Source organism: Dermacentor andersoni, chromosome 1, assembly GCF_023375885.2.
Source record: "Dermacentor andersoni chromosome 1, qqDerAnde1_hic_scaffold, whole genome shotgun sequence".
NCBI lineage: Eukaryota > Metazoa > Arthropoda > Arachnida > Ixodida > Ixodidae > Dermacentor > Dermacentor andersoni.
In genome coordinates this window covers 7,377,802-7,396,678 of record NC_092814.1, presented here as the reverse complement: position 1 = coordinate 7,396,678, position 18,877 = coordinate 7,377,802, and positions in this window count along the sequence as shown.

Below are 18,877 nucleotides of genomic sequence, written 5' to 3'. Positions count from 1 at the left end.
GACGGGGAGAAGCGGGAGAGAACACATAAACAGCACGGGCGGTAACGATGTAACTGATCAGTCACATTGTTACCGCCCAGTAAATACATTTAGGCCGAAGTGAAGTTCTTCTGAAGCATATATCTCGTACAGATGGCCCCTCTTTCTGTGTTCCATCGTCCGTTGTGTCCCCAAACGAAGAATTCGTCATCAGTTACATCGTTACCGCCCGTGCTGTTTATGTGTTCTCTCCCTCTGTCCCCGTCTTTATTTGCGGTCAATATGATATGCAGTAAATACCAACTAGGCCAAAGTGAAGTTATTCTGAAGCATGTATCTCGTACAGATGGCCCCTCATTCTGTGTTCCATCGTCCGTTGTGTCCCCAAACGAAGAAGCCCTCATCAGTTACATCGTTACCGCCCGTGCTGTTTATGTGTTCTCTCCCTCTTCTCCCCGTATTTATTTGCGGTCAATATGATATGCAGTAAATACCAACTAGGCCAAAGTTAAGTTATTCTGAAGCATGTATCTCGTACAGATGGCCCCTCTTTCTGTGTTCCATCGTCTGTTGTGTCCCCAAACGAAGAATCCCTCATCAGTTACATCGTTACCGCCCGTGCTGTTTATGTGTTCTCTCCCTCTTCTCCCCGTCTTTATTTGCGGTCAATATGATATGCAGTAAATACCAACTAGGCCAAAGTGAAGTTATCCTGAAGCATGTATCTCGTACAGATGGCCCCTCTTTCTGTGTTCCATCTTCCGTTGTGTCCCCAAACCAAGAAGCCCTCATCAGTTACATCGTTACCGCCCGTGCTGTTTATGTGTTCTCTCCCTCTTCTCCCCGTCTTTATTTGCGGTCAATATGATATGCAGTAAATACCAACTAGGCCAAAGTTAAGTTATTCTGAAGCATGTATCTCGTACAGATGGCCCCTCTTTCTGTGTTCCATCGTCCGTTGTGTCCCCAAACGAAGAATCCCTCATCAGTTACATCGTTACCGCCCGTGCTGCTTATGTGTTCTCTCCCTCTTCTCGCCGTCTTTATTTGCGGTCAATATGATATGCAGTAAATACCAACTAGGCCAAAGTTAAGTTATTCTGAAGCATGTATCTCGTACAGATGGCCCCTCTTTCTGTGTTCCATCGTCCGTTGTGTCCCCAAACGAAGAATCCCTCATCAGTTACATCGTTACCGCCCGTGCTGTTTATGTGTTCTCTCCCTCTTCTCCCCGTCTTTATTTGCGGTCAATATGATATGCAGTAAATACCAACTAGGCCAAAGTGAAGTTATTCTGAAGCATATATCTCGTACAGATGGCCCCTCTTTCTGTGTTCCATCGTCCGTTGTGTCCCCAAACGAAGAAGCCCTCATCAGTTACATCATTACCGCCCGTGCTGTTTATGTGTTCTCTCCCTCTTCTCCCCGTCTTTATTTGCGGTCAATATGATATGCAGTAAATGCCAACTAGGCCAAAGTGAAGTTATCCTGAAGCATGTATCTCGTACAGATGGCCCCTCTTTCTGTGTTCCATCGTCCGTTGTGTCCCCAAACCAAGAAGCCCTCATCAGTTACATCGTTACCGCCCGTGCTGTTTATGTGTTCTCTCCCTCTTCTCCCCGTCTTTATTTGCGGTCAATATGATATGCAGTAAATACCAACTAGGCCAAAGTTAAGTTATTCTGAAGCATGTATCTCGTACAGATGGCCCCTCTTTCTGTGTTCCATCGTCCGTTGTGTCCCCAAACGAAGAATCCCTCATCAGTTACATCGTTACCGCCCGTGCTGCTTATGTGTTCTCTCCCTCTTCTCGCCGTCTTTATTTGCGGTCAATATGATATGCAGTAAATACCAACTAGGCCAAAGTTAAGTTATTCTGAAGCATGTATCTCGTACAGATGGCCCCTCTTTCTGTGTTCCATCGTCCGTTGTGTCCCCAAACGAAGAATCCCTCATCAGTTACATCGTTACCGCCCGTGCTGCTTATGTGTTCTCTCCCTCTTCTCGCCGTCTTTATTTGCGGTCAATATGATATGCAGTAAATACCAACTAGGCCAAAGTGAAGTTATTCTGAAGCATATATCTCGTACAGATGGCCCCTCTTTCTGTGTTCCATCGTCCGTTGTGTCCCCAAACGAAGAAGCCCTCATCAGTTACATCATTACCGCCCGTGCTGTTTATGTGTTCTCTCCCTCTTCTCCCCGTCTTTATTTGCGGTCAATATGATATGCAGTAAATGCCAACTAGGCCAAAGTTAAGTTATTCTGAAGCATGTATCTCGTACAGATGGCCCCTCTTTCTGTGTTCCATCGTCCGTTGTGTCCCCAAACGAAGAATCCCTCATCAGTTACATCGTTACCGCCCGTGCTGTTTATGTGTTCTCTCCCTCTTCTCCCCGTCTTTATTTGCGGTCAATATGATATGCAGTAAATACCAACTAGGCCAAAGTGAAGTTATTCTGAAGCATATATCTCGTACAGATGGCCCCTCTTTCTGTGTTCCATCGTCCGTTGTGTCCCCAAACGAAGAAGCCCTCATCAGTTACATCGTTACCGCCCGTGCTGTTTATGTGTTCTCTCCCTCTTCTCCCCGTCTTTATTTGCGGTCAATATGATATGCAGTAAATACCAACTAGGCCAAAGTTAAGTTATTCTGAAGCATATATTTCGTACAGATGGCCCCTCTTTCTGTGTTCCATCGTCCGTTGTGTCCCCAAACGAAGAATCCCTCATCAGTTACATCGTTACCGCCCGTGCTGTTTATGTGTTCTCTCCCTCTTCTCCCCGTCTTTATTTGCGGTCAATATGATATGCAGTAAATACCAACTAGGCCAAAGTTAAGTTATTCTGAAGCATGTATCTCGTACAGATGGCCCCTCTTTCTGTGTTCCATCGTCCGTTGTGTCCCCAAACGAAGAATCCCTCATCAGTTACATCGTTACCGCCCGTGCTGCTTATGTGTTCTCTCCCTCTTCTCGCCGTCTTTATTTGCGGTCAATATGATATGCAGTAAATACCAACTAGGCCAAAGTTAAGTTATTCTGAAGCATGTATCTCGTACAGATGGCCCCTCTTTCTGTGTTCCATCGTCCGTTGTGTCCCCAAACGAAGAATCCCTCATCAGTTACATCGTTACCGCCCGTGCTGTTTATGTGTTCTCTCCCTCTTCTCCCCGTCTTTATTTGCGGTCAATATGATATGCAGTAAATACCAACTAGGCCAAAGTGAAGTTATTCTGAAGCATATATCTCGTACAGATGGCCCCTCTTTCTGTGTTCCATCGTCCGTTGTGTCCCCAAACGAAGAAGCCCTCATCAGTTACATCATTACCGCCCGTGCTGTTTATGTGTTCTCTCCCTCTTCTCCCCGTCTTTATTTGCGGTCAATATGATATGCAGTAAATGCCAACTAGGCCAAAGTGAAGTTATCCTGAAGCATGTATCTCGTACAGATGGCCCCTCTTTCTGTGTTCCATCGTCCGTTGTGTCCCCAAACCAAGAAGCCCTCATCAGTTACATCGTTACCGCCCGTGCTGTTTATGTGTTCTCTCCCTCTTCTCCCCGTCTTTATTTGCGGTCAATATGATATGCAGTAAATACCAACTAGGCCAAAGTTAAGTTATTCTGAAGCATGTATCTCGTACAGATGGCCCCTCTTTCTGTGTTCCATCGTCCGTTGTGTCCCCAAACGAAGAATCCCTCATCAGTTACATCGTTACCGCCCGTGCTGCTTATGTGTTCTCTCCCTCTTCTCGCCGTCTTTATTTGCGGTCAATATGATATGCAGTAAATACCAACTAGGCCAAAGTTAAGTTATTCTGAAGCATGTATCTCGTACAGATGGCCCCTCTTTCTGTGTTCCATCGTCCGTTGTGTCCCCAAACGAAGAATCCCTCATCAGTTACATCGTTACCGCCCGTGCTGCTTATGTGTTCTCTCCCTCTTCTCGCCGTCTTTATTTGCGGTCAATATGATATGCAGTAAATACCAACTAGGCCAAAGTTAAGTTATTCTGAAGCATGTATCTCGTACAGATGGCCCCTCTTTCTGTGTTCCATCGTCCGTTGTGTCCCCAAACGAAGAATCCCTCATCAGTTACATCGTTACCGCCCGTGCTGTTTATGTGTTCTCTCCCTCTTCTCCCCGTCTTTATTTGCGGTCAATATGATATGCAGTAAATGCCAACTAGGCCAAAGTTAAGTTATTCTGAAGCATGTATCTCGTACAGATGGCCCCTCTTTCTGTGTTCCATCGTCCGTTGTGTCCCCAAACGAAGAATCCCTCATCAGTTACATCGTTACCGCCCGTGCTGTTTATGTGTTCTCTCCCTCTTCTCCCCGTCTTTATTTGCGGTCAATATGATATGCAGTAAATACCAACTAGGCCAAAGTGAAGTTATTCTGAAGCATATATCTCGTACAGATGGCCCCTCTTTCTGTGTTCCATCGTCCGTTGTGTCCCCAAACGAAGAAGCCCTCATCAGTTACATCGTTACCGCCCGTGCTGTTTATGTGTTCTCTCCCTCTTCTCCCCGTCTTTATTTGCGGTCAATATGATATGCAGTAAATACCAACTAGGCCAAAGTTAAGTTATTCTGAAGCATATATTTCGTACAGATGGCCCCTCTTTCTGTGTTCCATCGTCCGTTGTGTCCCCAAACGAAGAATCCCTCATCAGTTACATCGTTACCGCCCGTGCTGTTTATGTGTTCTCTCCCTCTTCTCCCCGTCTTTATTTGCGGTCAATATGATATGCAGTAAATACCAACTAGGCCAAAGTTAAGTTATTCTGAAGCATGTATCTCGTACAGATGGCCCCTCTTTCTGTGTTCCATCGTCCGTTGTGTCCCCAAACGAAGAATCCCTCATCAGTTACATCGTTACCGCCCGTGCTGTTTATGTGTTCTCTCCCTCTTCTCCCCGTCTTTATTTGCGGTCAATATGATATGCAGTAAATACCAACTAGGCCAAAGTTAAGTTATTCTGAAGCATGTATCTCGTACAGATGGCCCCTCTTTCTGTGTTCCATCGTCCGTTGTGTCCCCAAACGAAGAAGCCCTCATCAGTTACATCGTTACCGCCCGTGCTGTTTATGTGTTCTCTCCCTCTTCTCCCCGTCTTTATTTGCGGTCAATATGATATGCAGTAAATACCAACTAGGCCAAAGTTAAGTTATTCTGAAGCATATATCTCGTACAGATGGCCCCTCTTTCTGTGTTCCATCGTCCGTTGTGTCCCCAAACGAAGAATCCCTCATCAGTTACATCGTTACCGCCCGTGCTGTTTATGTGTTCTCTCCCTCTTCTCCCCGTCTTTATTTGCGGTCAATATGATATGCAGTTAATACCAACTAGGCCAAAGTTAAGTTATTGTGAAGCATGTATCTCGTACAGATGGCCCCTCTTTCTGTGTTCCATCGTCCGTTGTGTCCCCAAACGAAGAATCCCTCATCAGTTACGTTACCGCCCATGCTGTTTATGTGTTCTCTCCCTCTTCTCCCCGTCTTTATTTGCGGTCAATATGATATGCAGTAAATACCAACTAGGCCAAAGTTAAGTTATTCTGAAGCATGTATCTCGTACAGATGGCCCCTCTTTCTGTGTTCCATCGTCCGTTGTGTCCCCAAACGAAGAAGCCCTCATCAGTTACATCGTTACCGCCCGTGCTGTTTATGTGTTCTCTCCCTCTTCTCCCCGTGTTTATTTGCGGTCAATATGAGATGCAGTAAATACCAACTAGGCCACAGTTAAGTTATTCTGAAGCATGTATCTCGCACAGATGGCCCATCCATCCATCCATCCATCCATCCATCCATCCATCCATCCATCCATCCATCCATCCATCCATCCATCCATCCATCCATCCATCCATCCATCCATCCATCCATCCATCCATCCATCCATCCATCCATCCATCCATCCATCCATCCATCCATCCATCCATCCATCCATCCATCCATCCATCCATCCATCCATCCATCCATCCATCCATCCATCCATCCATCCATCCATCCATCCATCCATCCATCCATCCATCCATCCATCCATCCATCCATCCATCCATCCATCCATCCATCCATCCATCCATCCATCCATCCATCCATCCATCCATCCATCCATCCATCCATCCATCCATCCATCCATCCATCCATCCATCCATCCATCCATCCATCCATCCATCCATCCATCCATCCATCCATCCATCCATCCATCCATCCATCCATCCATCCATCCATCCATCCATCCATCCATCCATCCATCCATCCATCCATCCATCCGTCCGTCCGTCCATCCGTCCGTCCGTGTGCTGCTCGCTCCCTGGTTTTTGGGTGTTTTGCTACCGCTTTCGGAGCGGTGTTCGTGTGTAGGATACTCTAAAATATCTATCGATATCTTTATTTTATCGCCAGGTGATCGACAGGCCTCAACTGGCAAAAAAAAAACGCGTCATACAAGTAAGCTTACATTGTTTACTGTCAATCGTGAATGAAGCATTACATGCCCATAATTTTCGTACAGGTCAGGTGGAGCTGATGCTGTCATTTACTGAGTTTACAACATACAGAAACACAGGTAGTAATCTATTTAACGGAATTAAAAGCTGAAATCGAGCGAAGTTGTCTCATCGTGTTTGGCGTCCCGCTAAAGCAAGGCCAACGATATTGTGCTCGCCTACGCTAGTACTTGTCTTGCATACAGTGCTGTTTGACGTGTTCCATACCACATGTATGCTGTCTGCCTTCGATGATTTCAGCTAGCTTAAAAAAAGAAACACAAGAAGTTCTCAGCAAACATGTACTGTCAGTAAGGTAAGCTCGAGCTGCAATGTCGCATTGTTTTCATAACACATTGGCGATAAGCGCGAAGTCTAGAGGAAAAAGAAAACGTTATGCTATATTTATGATCACACATTGTGTGTTCTTGTTATTTCTACTGCACATTTAGTGTTCAGCTGCAGCTGTAAAGGCTTTGACACAAGTGGAGTACTCGTAGGAAGGCAAGGAACCTTATGGAGACGACAGTGCTTACAAGGACCTCTGCCAATATTGTTTGTAAACAAGGACACTAAAGGCCTATTCGATTAAGCCAAGTTTCCCTGCACCTATTCGCGGTGCACTGCACCTAGAACCTCGATTCCCCGAGGTGCAGCAGCGCACCCTGCACCCCCAGTTTCGATTGAACAGGGTGCAAGGCAAGGTGTCGCCGCGGTGCAGTGCACCCTTGCACCTTGCAGTGAGTGGGTGCAGCCCGGCACCATGCACCCCCTGCACCTTTTCGTTTGCGGTGCCATGCACCTTTTTCTGAATCGAACAAACCTTAAACAAACATATAAGTATGCCCAATTAATGCTCACGGATCCTTGTAAGATGCAATTTACGGTTTCATGTTGAAAAAACATCTCGGTTTGCGTGTTCAAACAATGCAAAAATGTTACAAGGAGATGAACACGTCAGTTGAGTAACAGAGGTGAGCAAGGGAAGCCTCAGCCTGTAGCCAACATTTCAAATATCAAACATATTTGTGAGGGCTATGACGAAGATAAGTTCCCACGCTGAGGCTTCCCTTGCTCGTCCGCTGTTGATTGGCTGAATGTTAAGCCAAACTTTGAGTATATTTCAAAAACTTTTTGTGAACACACTGTCCTCAGGTATGTCATCTGTTGTTTGAAGAGAAAGAAAAATTGATTTTATTGGTTTGTCATGTTTCAGAAGTGTGGAGTAGGCCAGTTGTGTGAAGTTGCCTGTTCTAGCCATCTCTTACGGTGCAGGGCAAGCCTAGTTACTGATTTTATGCTAATGAAGAATGCAATATCCAGTTCTAATTCTTACCCTATCACTTACCATCGTAACAATGTTCCCTTAGATTTCATCATGTCCTATAAATATATTGGTGTACATATTACAAATAATATAACTTGGACCAATATAGAATATGTCATTAACAATGCTATTCACCTGCTCGGGTAGTTACAGTGCAACTTTTTCAAAGCGCTGTCTACTTTAAAACTGCACCTTTACAACACGCTAATATGCTCACAACTTGAATATGCATCTGCAATATGGGATCGCAGTCGCGTTAGTCTCACTACTTCACTTGAACTAGTGCAAAATAACTCTGCTCGTTTCATTCTTTCTCATTATAACTGTACCGCGAGTATAACCTTAATTACGCTAACCAGCACTTATTGGATCCCCTAGCTAGTCGCCATGTTTCGCTGTTTCATATAATTTTCCGTCATACCACACTTCACGAGGACTTCATACCGTGGCCTCAAGTACATTTCAAACTGCATCGATCATCGCAGTAACGGAGGGATTGTTTCTTGCTGCACAAAGTCTTTCTTTCAATCTTTCATCCCCTGTACATCTCAGGAAAGGAACCACTTTCCCTCAAGTATCGTAGCCATCACCGATAATAAACTTTTTTGCAAAGCAGCCAACATTGTATAATCAGGAGAATCATTGTATTAACAAAACTCACTGTTGTTGTTTGTATTATTCTACTGCTTTGTAACCACTCCCCTCTTCAATGGCTTATCGCCCTAAGCGTACTTTAAATAAAAAAGAGAATAATAAAGTGAAGGGTGACTGCCAGAGTTTCAGTGAACATGAAGCATCATTTCATGAAAATTGCACTGAGCGGTTTTGAAGGCTTTAAAATTCTTTGCAGTTTCATGTAACAAATTAAAGCTATGAAGGAGCATGTGATACTTGTTGGTAATGCCCGTCAATCTGATTTTCAAATAGCAGATGACAGAATTTGTGCATTACCAAGCAGGAGCTTGCTACATGACGAGAAAAGAAAGAAGTTGGGACTCAACTTGTTGCTTCTCCGATTTTCATAAAATGCCCTTAGAATCAAGCAAGCTTGTATGTCAAATTTTAGCATTCCCGCTCGGTACGATACAAAACTGTAGACTGTTGCTTTCCTGATAGGGCTCACAGCCCTCTATCTGGTAAACTTGCAAATATTTCATGGTGAGGCACGTAGTTCAAGAGGACCTGTTGTCATTACGGTGTCTGTTGATCCTCTTATGGCTTGACATAGGCAGCTTGTACACCAATAATCTCTCTTTTGTCCTTCTTCCTGAAAAGAGCAATCATGGAGCCATGACAAACATGCAAGCCAAGAATGGTGAAACAAAAGCTCGTCCAATAAATGAACAAATCACAGTTCTAGTTGAAGTGTTCAGAAACATACCTTGCAAGGATTCTGCCTCTGTGGCGACACATTCACTGTTGACTTGTACGTCCAGAGACAATAGAGTCCAAAGTGGTGATCAAATATGAGTAGCATCTTGGAGGCTGGAAGCAAAAGAAGAAAACCTCAGTTACTATGGTGGAAGCATGGGTGAGTTTGTGATTCATGTATGACTAATAACAGTGCACAAAACGCTCCATGACAGAAAAGCACACACACACACATAACACTGTTTTTATTGTGCATTTCTTTCAATGGTGTCCTTGTGCGGGCTGTGCTTAGTCAAGCCTCGATTCAATTTTTTGCCACCTACTAGGTAATAAACACAGTAATGCTATTATGTATCAAATGATAGCATTCCAACTGTATCACCGCAAGTACACTTGCACTAATCTACTGCGAATTTATCGCAGTGCATCGTTCATGCAGACACAGCCAAAACTATTTATTTTTTATACTGTACTCCGTGTTAGGAATTTTAGCAACGTGGCAAAATAATAAGAGCCTTGTTTGAATTGCCTTTGAAGAGCAATAAGTTTATTATGATTTTCCACATTGGAAAAAATATTGACTGCAGGAATCTGTTTTACCCGTTTGCACCCAAAGAATTTGAATGTTGACAATGCGAAGCAGTGTTTCTCGACCCACCGGTGCACACACCCAGAGGCTGCAAGGTTAGTGCTGTTTCTTGGGTAGTTTCCAGACAGACTGTGCTCGGTTCCAGCGACGAGTTTTCACGCTAGCTAGCGCATTTTTTTCAAGCAACCCATCATTACGCGGCGAGACGCGGCAGATCACTGACGACGGAAGCCGTGCATGTAGCCATTGCGCCAGTGAAACGCCGCAGCTCATAAAATTCGCCGTCTTTAAACACGATCGCCTGGTAGCGGGTATAGAATGTCGGGTGCATAAACTGGCTGAGATATTATTGTTGGCTAATTAAGACGAACGTGCGTGATCCTGCACGAAGGAAACGACCACCCCGTTCGCAAATATAACCGCCGTAAAATTTGAATCGATCAACCGCACGGACTTATTCAAGTAATAAGGCACAGGCTTTAATAAGGCAAGTTTAATAAAAACAATTGTCTGTTTCTTTTGGAAAAAGTTACGCGTGAACTATGTTTGATGATTATTATGTGTACATATATAGATCAAATATTGAGCCGCGCGTTCAGCGCCCCTACAGAAAAATACAAATTATAGTATTCAATCAAATTACAGCAGCTCCACTTACGCGCTTATGCTGGAACGCGCCGCGGTTGATTTTTCGCCCTCTGAGGCGCTCGCTAGAACTTCAAAGTGTTTGGGGCCTGGTGAGAGCGCGTAGCACACCCACCCAGCAACCATCAGGCCTTCAGGCATTCCAAGCTTACGCAAAAGGCCAAAGAGATCCAATAAGACGGCAGCATTAAGTCATGTGACCGACTACGGCCAAATCAGCGCAAAACGTGCATGTGCACCCAACAGACAGTGGTGATTCGATTGCGTAAAGGCAGTCACTGTTCTGTACAACGGCAGGTGTCGCAGAGGTTGCCGTAATCTTCTTTCTCGACATGTGCGGAGAGCGTAGGGGCATGGAATTACTATGCTGACTCTAGAGGACAAGCTACCCATAGGGCCCATGTATTGAAATCGGGAACCACAAGAGCGCCGCCATATTGCTACGCGCCGAGGTTGCCAGTTCCTGAGACGCTTGCTAGACTTGGTGACAGTAGTGCCTTTTAATCTGGCAATCGTAGCAGCGTAGCAGCATGGCGTCGCGCTTGTGGTGTTGTGATGTGGTGTGCGTGCAGCCGTGTTTGTGGGGCTCTATAAGTTGGTTCTTAAGTCTATGTTGCGGGATGGTGTGGGTGTGGTCCATGTTAGCCGTGCAGGTGGCAGTTATGCAAGCGAAGGATGATCCTGTTGAAGTTTCCGGCGGTATGTGGTTTTCAGTGCTCACAACTGTTGCAGGAGTCTGACTAGACGAGGTTACGAGTTAGGAGCTCGAAGCTGTGGTCAGATTCCTCGTTGGCGTTCCGTAATTCTCTTCGCACGGGCGGGTTATGTTGCAGAAGCTGCTGTCACGATCTATCGTCGCGACGATTGATCGTTTTTTTATTACAAGTAGTGATCCAGCTGTAGGGCACATGTAACCGACAAACGGAAGTCTCAGGAGAGCACCTGAGATTATAATAAAGCAGGCGGCGCAGGAACGCCCGGGCACCCAAGGGACAGTGGGGGGATCAAAGCTTGAAGCAGAACGGTGCGTAGGTTGGGGCTGCCGAGGCAGGTGTGTGCAAGGGAGTGTTGGCACGGACAGCTTCCATGGGACGCGCAGCGGTGCCTCGCAAGGTCGAGATACATTAAAGGCATCTGCGCCCATGATATTTCTTTTGCCTCGATGCAGTGAGCACGATTAACGAGAATAATATGGAGGGCATCCGGTGCAGTCGCGAATGCGAGTCATTGTATATGTAGTTCGCGTCGCCAGGCGTATGTAGCAATAGAGTTAGTTGTATGAACTTTATGCATAATACGCCTCGTTACTGTACCTTAAAGGAATGGGTCTAAAGGACGGTGTAGGTACGTTTTTTCGTACCGCCTTAATCCTATACCCCCTCCCCCTACGAACACGCGCAGCTACCCCCTTTTTTCTATATGTATACATACATTTCCTTCCCATGACGGATTGACGAGTTCAAGTTGTCAACTTGTCAATAACTGTCATAGGAATTACTGTAATAAACACAATTCCACGATCGAAATGCTTACTTTTATTTTTTATTGTAACACTGAGAACTACATAGAACCTTATTTTGTATATGTGAGAGAATATAGGCCTTTTGCACATTTGGATATCACAAGCCTAATCCAATGTGCAATACACAGACAAAGCTGCTGCTACAACACGAACTGCATTGAGGGCCACACAACACATACGTAATGAAAGGTGCAAAATATAGTGGGAAGCTTCAAAATACGCTCTGTAGAACTGCAAAGTATAACATATTGTACGTGTACACTAAATATTCAAAAAAGCAATGCATCAATGTCCCATTTGCCTTCAAGTTTATTATTAAGTTCAAGTTTACTGAAGTTTATTATGAGCATATGTACAAGAGGAATCTGCTGACACACCCGCAGTCAAGGTGGCTGTTCGAGGTGTGCTGGCTGCCTCAATGTAAGAAAAAGAAATTGGGTGAATGTCGACACCAGTGGCCCTGCTTCTTGCCTCTGCCCTGCACGTGCCTCCACGGCATCTTTGTTGGTGGAGTCTGCAGAGGTGAGCTGGCGCGGCGAGGCGTAGGAGTCATCCGAGAGAAAGAGTATCATTTACATGGAGAAGTGGCTGTTCACATTGCCTGTCGCTTTCCCTCAAATGCTTCCTTGGCGACTAGGGTGACACACCCGCAGTCAAGGTGGCTGTTCGAGGTGTGCTGGCTGCCTAAACGTAAGAGAAAGAAAGAAATTAGATGAATGTGAATACCAGTGCTATTGCTTCTTGCCTCTTCGGCCTCTTGGCTTGCGGAGTCTGCATGAGGGAGCTACTGTGGCTAGGCGTAGGCATTGTCTAAGCAAAAAGAAAAGGCCATTCAAATGGGGAATTATGGAAATAAATGCAGTTCTTATATCTGCTTCTTGCACTCTTCTTGCCTAAAAGTTTTCAAACATAGTGTCCAGAATACACCAGCACTTTGACTGCTTTTGCTTTTTACCTGCAGGTGTTGCTGTGAGATCCTTAGTATGGCTCGATGCAGCATTTTAACACTTGATGGAGGTATTTGAAGTGGTACCAAAAATATAAAAAAATCTTCCGTGTATGCACGAATGCTTTCAATTTCTAAATGCAGTGGTAACTATCGCTATTGGGGCAAGGCCTTCCACATTTATGCGGCAAGTGCCATAGCTCGAAACTGAACTTTTCCTTTAGTGTTTCACAAGGCGTCTGATATGCCCACATTAGATGTGATTCGTTTCTTTTTATTTATCCCAGTGTGGAGGGAGCATCATTAAATTGTTTTTTTTTTTAATTTTTGCTTGTCTTGTTGTTTGGTTCGTTTCTGAATTTATCAAGTAACAGTCTCATGATGCTTAAGTGACTTATGTAATGACAATCATCAGCTTTTCTTCTTGTAGGAAACATCGCATTTCCTGACCCATTGTTTGCCATCGCATCACTCAGATAATTTTCCAGAGTATTCTAGTTATATTGACTTGCTTGACCTCCACTAAAGTCTTGCATTTTCAAATACCATTCTTTCCTTAAAATCATTCGACACTTGTCATATTTTTTGTACCTTGGGCTTCTGATACTATGCATTCACCATTTTTTCTTTTTGCTTCTGACTGGAAATGTCTTTAATTCAGAGCTTAAATTTTACCATTGGAACACGCAGAAGGGCTTGCCACTGCAAATCTGCACAACAGGGACACATGTTTCATTAAACATTCGCAAAATCCAATAGAAGATTGATGAATGCAGCTTGCAGCGTGATTTGACCTAATGAGGCATAAAAGTAACTCATCTCGCTTGCTAAATTAAAACACATATTAGTGTGATGTACAACATATGTTACCCTAACGGGGTCGGATCTCTTGCTTATACAGCAAAATAATCGGTGCGCAAGAAAAAAATTATTTTTGCTTCCCGTTGTACACACTGATTTAGGGAACATGAGCTGGAGCTGTCCACATGATCTACTTATTTTACCTGCGAGTATACTCAACAAAAATGTGTCCCAGCTGATTAGTGGTATTTAAGATTATATCCGTGTTGCATATGTGCGTGTTGCCTAAAATAATTGAATTTTCAAAATGCTCGTAGGGATCTGATGAGTTTATGGATATATGTAAAAGACTGAGCATCAATTGCAAGTGAACGGTCCCACAGGCCCGGAGTCGATCATGCAAATAAATTCTCTGCACACATTTGTGACCAGAAAAGATATGCCACATGAAATGGCATGCAAGTAAGTGTTGAAAATATTGCACAGGTAATAAAACGCCTACGCTATTAATATGTGGGTTCACGCACTCGATTTCATCCGTATTAAGCACTCGCCTCTTGATTGCTTCGTGGCACATAAATACTCGTCATCAGGCTGTTCTTGTGCTGTGGCCTTTGTAGAAGCATGATAGTTCAACGTGCAACAATTAACCAGGTTCTATGACTTGCTTGTGGATTCGCCAGTACAATTCCGGTGCGCTGGTCCGCCTGTCCCGCAATTTCCTACTCAAGGGAAACCTGCAAATAAAAACACCGCTCCGCATGCAAAAAAATGCTCTACTGTTACGCTTCTCAAACGATTGTGACGCATTGCAAGAGCTGTCTACTCGCGTGATGTTCTGAGCAAGAAGATACATTCGTTTACTTACATGTGAAGGTACTTTGGGTCTTTGGTGGCACAAAAGGCACGAATGTGCCATAGCGTCCGATGTTGACGCGTGATCGTATGTCACACCTAAACTGTACGAAACTACTACGCTTCCAAAAAACAAAGATTCGAAATCGAAATTCATGTCATCCTTTGTAGCCTGAATGCGTACACCGTGGTTTATATAAGTCACGCACTTAGCAAGCGCTTTCTGTAAACTTAATATAACGCATCACCTTCATAAAGCCATAAGGTATGCAATTTTAAAAGGCAAAGCATAAGGTGACCTGTATTTGCTTTCAGCCCTTTCCATAGTAACTGCGCTGGCCACATTGACCAGTAGCAACAGGGTGGCGCCCTAGGGATTCCCACTTTTTCGGGCCAGCTTTCGCTCTAGAGTTGGTATACTAACTCTATGCGTAGGACACGATTGATTCGGCCTTGCGGTAGCCGACAATGCGCAGCTGTTCTGCCCCTTTGTGACGTTTCCTCCCGATATGCTTGTCAACTTTCGGTCGTTCATTTCAACTTCTCCATTTATCGTCTGCACCGGAAGTTTGATCCCGAGTGCAGCAACTTCACATTGCTGGCTGACATGTCTTTTCGGAAGAGCGTGCGCTGAAAGCAGCCGTGGTGGAGACTTCATATTCCGCGATATGATCACGTAATACGTGTTGGACTGTGTGTGTTGGTCGCACATATGGCCGGTATGGGAAATCCCCTTGAAAACACCCTTCGGACATCCACAGAATTAAAGTTTTGGGATTTTGTTTAGATCCCAGATGTTCAATCGTGTGGATGTCTGAAGGATGTCTTAAATAGGACATCCCGAAATTAATGTCCACATGTTATCCCCTGGACGTCATGACTGGGACTAGGACGTGCGGATCTAATCGGTATGTCCAGTGGATATTCGTGGTCCAATGGGTGCCACTTCAAAGAACGAACACATTTTGCCCCATGCGGCGCCCTGTACTCAGATTTACGCGAAGTATTCTTATAGAAACATGAGAAAAATACTGAGCCACTCTGTGAAGGTGGTTGACCAGCGAAGCTGTTTAGCACACGACACAGAGGTGACAAATAATCTTGAACAAAGGTACGAACTCATTTATTGTCTTAATCGGTGGCTATTATTTCACTCGCAACTGCAATCGCATTGTTTTATAATGTCAAATCCATGCACGTACGCCGCTGGGTGGTCGGTTGGGCCGGATTGGTGTAGCATTGCAAGGGTGTCTGAAACACGGAACGCGTAAACCGGCTCCCTTTTCGGTACCGACACATCCACATTGAAATCACCGACAACAACAACAGGGGTAGTGTCATCGCAGCTAATTCGCGGCGAGTAGCCATGAACCTTACGGGATTATGAGTAATTGCAGTTTTTGCTTGCTTACGGGGCCATTGAGGATGACAGTTTTCGACATGCTGTTCTGTATGTTATATGCGTGATTAGAAAGAATTTAAGCACTATTCGCTTCATTTTGCTGAGTGCTTGTAGCCTCTGCCTTACGGGGCTATGATCGAGCCATTGAATTTTTTACTTGCTTACGGGAGCATGAATGTTTACGGGGGTATGAGCTATTGATGATGATAGTTTTTGTTTACGGAGAAAAAAAATGCACGGAACCCTAGCTATATACAGCTTCGCTGTAAAAAACTGCAGTACAACATTCCATTCATGTTTACGTCTTCCCCGCGTAACAGAATGCGGAATTATTGGTACGGGTTCTTTTATTAGGGTCGCACCTCGAGCGCCGAAAACAGTTTTAGGTACCCATTATATATGCTAATCTTTGGCCCGCGAGCTGTGTGAAATTTTTATCTCCTTAAAAAAAAAAGCGGCGCGGTCGCCTAATTAGTGGGTACATAGTGGATATGGTGTTGCGTTGCTATACTCGAACTCACGGGTTCAAACCAGGTCGCGGAAGTCGATGCGAACGAAATGGAAAAACACTCGTCTACTTCTGTTTAGGTGCATGTTAAAGAACACCATGTGACGAGAACTGAACAGGCTGCCTCATAATCATACCGCCAGACGTAAAACGCCAGAATTTGTTTAATTAAAAAATAAAGGAAGGTAGCTGCGTTCTTCGCTTTTTTTCTAGGGGTGTAAATAAAAGAAATAATTCTCGAGTCCGATTTCTGAGAAAAACCATGTTACGCTTATCTCATGTTTCATACCAGCCATTCCCACCTGTACGTCCGCTCAACTAAGCAGTTTCTGTATTATAAAGGGCTGCTTTCAGTTATCCGGCGCACCACTATAACGACAGTAATGAAGCAATTAAAGCAACGGCATGCCTCACATAAAGGCAGAGGTATATGTAGATCTGCTGTCTTCGTTAAAGAAGATAAGTGTGGTACCACATTGGGCACCCAGTTTTGTTGGGTTGCAGACATGGTGAGACTGTGAAAAAAAAAAATGCTTTCCTTGCGTGAATCAAGTTAGCAGATTTACAGGCTGCGCCAAAACGGGGCATTTATATGGAATGACAGCTAGGAACATGTTCAGAAGAACCGATTAGCACCCCTGCGTTTATTCTCTCGGGAACTGGTGTGCCTCTGCGAAATAGCCACGACTCCCCAGCAGCACAATCATTCGGAATCAGAGTCCTCACTTACCACGAAACAAAGAACCTCTTAAAAGCCTCTTGAAATGGCTACAAACGGCTATAGACATTTTGGTTTATGATAAGACTGAAAATAGAATTTCTTCTAAACATAACGTCACACTTGGGATCATCATCATCATCATCATCACCACCATCATCATCATCATCATCATCATCATCATCATCCTAGTTACGCCCACTGCAGGGCAAAGGCCTCTCCCATACTTCTCCAACTACCCCGGTCATGTACTAATTGTGGCCATGTTGTCCCTGCAAACGTCTTAATGTCATCCGCCCACCTAACTTTCTGCCGCCCCCTACTACGCTTCCCTTCCCTTGGAATCCAGTCCGTAACCCTTAATGACCATCGGTTATCTTCTCTCCTCATTACATGTCCGGCCCATGCCCATTTCTTTTTCTTGATTTCAACTAAGATGTCATTTACCCGCGTTTGTTCCCTCACCCAATCTGCTCTTTTCTTATCCCTTAACGTTACACCTATCATTCTTCTTTCCATAGCTCGTTGCGTCGTCCTCAATTTCAGCAGAACCCTTTTCGTAAGCCTCCAGGTTTCTGCCCCGTAGGTGAGTACTGGTAAGACACAGCTGTTATACACTTTCCTCTTGAGGGATAGTGGCAACCTGCTGTTCATGATTTGAGAATGCCTGCCAAACGCACCCCAGCCCATTCTTATTCTTCTGGTTATTTCAGTCTCATGATCCGGATCCGTGGTCACTACCTGCCCTAAGTAGATGTATTCCCTTACCACTTCCAGTGCCTCGCTACCTATCGTAAACTGCTGTTCTCTTCCGAGACTGTTAAACATTACTTTAGTTTTCTGTAGATTAATTTTCAGACCCACCCTTCTGCTTTGCCTCTCCAGGTCAGTCAGCATGCATTGCAATTGGTCTCCTGAGTTACTAAGCAAGGCAATATCATCAGCGAATCGCAAGTTGCTAAGGTATTCTCCATCAACTTTTATCCCCAACTCTTCCCACTCCAGGTCTCTGAATACCTCCTGTAAACATGCTGTGAACAGCATTGGAGATATCGTATCTCCCTGTCTGACGCCTTTCTTTATTACACTTGGGATATGCTAGTATATATTCTATCTGCGGTAAAACCCACTACTGGTGTCACTAGAGTCGATTTTGGTAAACAGATTAAGAACGTCTAACTGAAGAACTTTTTTAGATCTTTTTGTCTGAAAGTGCATAAAATGGCAAACGACGTGTTAAAGGTGCGGTTACACAGACAAATCGAACTCGTTGGAAGCAACATAATAAGTTGGCTTTAATGTTAAATACTCTCACACCAGAATTTCAACAATCAAGGGCGTGCTATTGGTTTCCGTACGGGGCGCGCACACAACGCCTGGAAACCATTCTTCTATGCAGGTACTGACAGCAGCAGGAGCGAAACGCCGATGTTGCAGTGACCACTGCGGTGTCACAGAGCCACCGCGCTGCGATCACTTCGGCGGCAGTCAAGTAGACACGCTCCAAATTTGTCAGACACCTCATTACATGGTGGAAACACTGGGAGGCAGGAAGTTTGAAAAAACGGCCACTGCCGCCCGCAATGTCTCGGTCGTGGGTTCGTTATGCCAGTTGTGCGTCATTCTAAGCCATTCTGTACATTTATACTGGACATTAACTGGATTAATTTAACTGTGCTGATGCTGTTTGCCGTGTGTTTTGCATCAGTGCTTTGTGACATCGGC